The sequence below is a fragment of the Callorhinchus milii genome, unplaced genomic scaffold, assembly GCF_018977255.1.
Source record: "Callorhinchus milii isolate IMCB2004 unplaced genomic scaffold, IMCB_Cmil_1.0 Scaffold57, whole genome shotgun sequence".
NCBI lineage: Eukaryota > Metazoa > Chordata > Chondrichthyes > Chimaeriformes > Callorhinchidae > Callorhinchus > Callorhinchus milii.
In genome coordinates, this window is record NW_024704798.1 from 195,708 (window position 1) to 200,384 (window position 4,677).

Below are 4,677 nucleotides of genomic sequence, written 5' to 3' on the forward strand. Positions count from 1 at the left end.
TAAATGGAAAACAAACGACTTTTAAGGTCCTCTCTGAATTTAATCAGGGGATCCACGTAAATAAACTTGTGCGTACACGAACTCAATAACACTAGGATGTAGTCCGTTTGGTAGAACAGGTACAGAAAATACATGAATTGGGTCATTTGAGCTTCTGATTGAAATCATCCTGTAAAGGAAACACAGCGGATATGCCGTCCGTTACAATCCAAAATTTGTGGGTATAGCAAACAGGAAATAATGGATTTCCTTCGATCTTTCATCTCAGGATAACTGACTGTCGCACATCCCGTTGCTTTGTGTCCACTAACTCCTGGGGGCTTGACTGGCCCCCAGTGTGTGCCTGAGAGTCGGCGTTTTGAGCTGCAAATTCAGAACGAAAAGGAGAATCGTGATATACATAAGGTCGATAAGATCAGACACTGCTCACGCGGGAGAAGTCACAGCTTCCTTGATATTCATACTCCCATGGTATATTATTAACTATTTACTCGAGTTGAAAGGCAAAATAGCAGAAAATGCTTTGCTGCACCTACAAGGCCTTTCACGGCCTTGCTCCCTCCTACCTCTCTAACCTAATATCCGCCTACCTAACTGCCCGTACCCTCCGTTCCTCTGGCTCCGATCTGCTCCACATCCCCCGCCCCAACCGCCCTACCATCGGTGGCCGGGCCTTCAGCCTCTCAATCCTTGGCTCTGGAACTCTATCCCCAGTGACTTCGCCTTGCCTCCTCCCTTTCCTCCTTCAAGGCCGGTCTCAAGACCTTTCTATTTGACCGTGCCTTCAGCTCCCCTCTCGACTCTCTACCTACTCCTCGCTCCCTCTCTTCCCACCCCTCACCCTGACCATTTCGCCCTCAATGGGGAAATTCACCATCAAATCAGACTGGGCCGCTAGATTGCGGAATACACCTTTGGGAAGACATCACCACACTCGAGACAGGATCACTTTGGCACGAGGTTTGCTGCAGAAGGAGAGAAATAGAAATGATCAAACACAATGATCCATTTCTACAGTTGATTCATTGCCGATCAAGCGAAAACTGTGGAGATTATTCTGACACAACAGTCTTTTCTGCCACCTCAAATCACAATCTTGTGGATTTGATGGGAGAAGGTACAGGACCTGACTCGCTGTACACCACCATCTGGCCTACATTCAGATTGGCAGTGTGTTTGCCGAAGCCCAGGCTTGGGTGAACCGGCGGCCAAAACAGAGGAGTGAAGTCTGCAAAATTTATGTCATGCCCTTTCAACCGATATGAGGAGAGAGATACACATAGCCAGACAGACGGAGACACGGAGAGATATATACAAAGTCAAAGAAAGGCAGAGACAGACGTACACAGACAGATAGATATACAGAGGTATATACACAACACGTGTAGTCAGACAAACAGAGGGATGGAGTTACACGTATCAAAACAAAAAATTACATTTGTGAAGGACCCTTTCCGTCAGAAAGACATTCCAGTACGTAGCAGAAGTAGTGGATTTTGGCCCGAGCCCCAGTTGGGTTCTGGAGAGCTGGAGGGCAAGGGGTTGGGAGGTTTGCTAAGTTGTAGCAGAAGAGCCGCACTTCAGAAGGGATATGCAGGTGGCAATATAGATTGTAAGGTGGAGGGATTGGATTGTGGGATATAGTTCTGGAGACAGGGGGCAGATATGCTGAATGCCTGAACGCCAATGATAAGGCAGAAATTGCAAGGGAACTGAAGCAGGTGTCCACCTGGCAAAGGGAGCGGGCAGGCTGTTATGGAATTAGACCATCAGAAGTGTTGTGGGGCAGTATCATGGAATATCATGGAAGGTATGCACGAGGGTTCTCAACTCAATTCTCTGAGGGATGGGGAGGACACCAGCTGCAGAGTTCTGAATAACATGCAGCTCATGGAGGGAAGATTTGGGGAGTCCAGCGAGCAGACAGTTGATGCAGTCAAGTCGGTACGTGATGAAAGCGATGATAAGGGTCACTGCAGTGTGTGGTGAGAGGCAGTGGCGGATGCTGGAAATGTTGCGGAGGTGGGGAAAGGCGGAGCAGGTCACGGCACCAATGTGGGGTTTGATGGACAGCAGATGGTAGAACAGGTCTCCGAGGTTCCGCATTGGCTCCTGAGGTGTAGTGTGCAACCATGAAAGGTGATACTTTTCAGCGCCTGAGCTGAGGAGGCGCTGATCGTAGCCCAGAAGTGCCTCTGTCTTGCCAATATTAATCCGGAAGAAGTTGGCTCCTGTCCAGACTTGATGTCTGCCAAACTTTACCCAACTGTCACTCCATACCTCAACACAAGAAACAGCGCACCCATCACCCCACATCTCACTGAAAGTATTTGAATGGTCGGCTTTAAGGTCAGGGATTTCACGCCGCAGCACCACCCTCTCTTTCTGGTTTGCTTACATACGCAGTCTTCTCGCCTCCTGCACTGAGCTAACACTGACCTTCACTGTGTGTCTCTGCCCACTTCCTGCACTGAGCTAACGCTGAACATCTCTCCGTTTCTTGCCCACCCCCTGCACTGAGCTGACACTGACCTTCTCTATGTTTCTTGCCCACCTCCTGCACTGAGATAACAATTACCTTCCTTGTGTTTCCTGTATTGTAGGTGCAGGCAACCTTTTCGACCTTCATTCACAAGGCACCAGCTTCTGGAATTCCAGCTCGATTACTCCACCGCACTCAATCTCAATTATCGTCATTTTTCACAAACAGGGTAGACCGTGGCCCAGCTGTCTAAGGCGCTGAATACAGGCTCCATTTTCTAAGCGGACGTGGGCTCGGATCCAACCGCTATCAAATGATCTTTTTCAGCTTGTACATTGTCCAGATCAGATGTGATTTCTGACCAGAAAGAGCTGTGTGCAGAAGCTAACAAAATGATTCCTTCTTCCATTGATCAAACGAGAAGCCAACGTTTTTGTTCATGAGCCAATACCCTCAGAGTGCGTTTGTGTCGTTGGCCGTTCGATCACTTTGATTCCAGCGTAGATTAGTTTCACTCCTCCAGGTCCAGCAATGCCATTCATCGACACGATTAAATATCTTCCGGCAAGTAATTTCTCTTTAAATTCCGAATGCTTCCGGAACATTGGAGGAAGGAAGTCGTTGAATTCCAAGACGAAGTAAGAGATGTTCCAATTTGTCAATGAACAAGTGAGGGGGGTGTTGAAATACTTTGAAAATAAAGACAACGGAGCCGATCAAGTTTTTCTTGAATTAATTCACGTGCTAGGAAGCAATTGAAGAATAATATATTTATTCCAGAAGAGGACCGTCCCTGGGTGTGTTTGAACCACCAACCTTTCGGTTAGCAGCCGAACGCGCTGACCAATTGCGCCACAGTAACTTCTGTCCACAACCTTTTCAAGTATGAGTCAGCTTTCTCGCAATATTTATATGCAAAGCATTCCAGCACAGCTTAAATAAAATAACTGGTAGCTATCTGCGAATACGTAACTGTTATATTTCTACCTACATTTCAAGTTATTCTTCAAAAACCGTTGTTCCTAAATTAGTTGCTGATTGGATCCATATCAAATTTCAAGGCCATTTGTACTTCATTTAAATGTATGTTGTGGGAGAACATGAAGCCTGATGAGCAAACAATCCCACGTCACAGTGTGGTGAGTGTTTCCATCTACTTGCATTCAGATTTTACCTTTGAATATCTAACTTACAGTAGTTGTCGTTTCTTATTAACCAGGAGTTGCTTGTCACAGCAAATATATCAATCAAAAGCTGCACTTTTCTTGCAAAAAGTGTCAACAGAAGTCTCTGTCGCTCAATGGAATGGAAGGTAAACTCGATGGTGGAAAGCAAGCTCGGTGTGCCTTGATATTCTGTCGCCCAGAAAATGTTATGCTCTCATGTTTTAGACCTTTTTATTTTGCCATGTATTCAATGTGGGTTTCAGGCTTCCATGTCCTCCTGCTCCAGCTCACAACAACAACAACAACAACAACTTGGATGTATCAAGCGCCCTCCACGCCGGACGGCTTCACCCTAATGAATCACGGGACCGAGCCAGGGGGAGGGAAGGGAATGTGACCGAAGTCGCGCTCGAATACAAAGGTCTTGAGCAGAGACCTGGAAATGGGAAGGGCGGGAGCGAGGGGAAGGGAGTGAGGAAGGCACTTCCGGAGCCTCGGGGGGCACTGGCTGAAGTCTCGTCCGTCGAATGTGGAGCGCAGTAATCGGGGGAACGAAGGCAACGTGTACTGTTCTGAGGAAAGGAGAGGTGGTGGGGTGTGTGGGGGGGCGGGAATTTTTTAAAGAATATTTACGTCTTTGAATATTGCAGTGTGTTGCATTAACAAACTAATATTCTGCCCTATAGTATTCCTTGCATTTTAACATCACGTTAGTTCACAAATGTCCTTTATATATGTGAGTCCTCTTCCCGGTATGAAAGACAATACTCAACGTAAATTGTTATGGTTGTTATGATGGATTAAGTGACGTGTTGAATGGAAGTAAAGAAACTGTTAACAGAGCTCCAGTAGATCCTGAATGATGTTGCAAAACAGAATAGTGTCCAACACAATCTTATCATCGGATCCTCACATGATAATCTCTTTCTTTCTTTCTTTCTTTTCTTTCTTTTTCTTTCTTTCTTTTTCTTTCTTTCTTTTTCTTTCTTTCTTTCTTTCCTTCTTTCTTTCTGGCTTACTTTTTTACTT

General features: G+C 46.1%; 1 non-coding gene across 1 annotated transcript; it reads right to left on the bottom strand.

The window, feature by feature from the left end:
* Positions 1-3,270: 3,270 nt before the first annotated feature.
* trnas-gcu lies at positions 3,271-3,344 on the bottom strand. The gene has a single exon. It is a non-coding gene; the product is annotated as a tRNA-Ser (tRNA).
* Between the last annotated feature and the right edge of the window lie 1,333 nt (positions 3,345-4,677).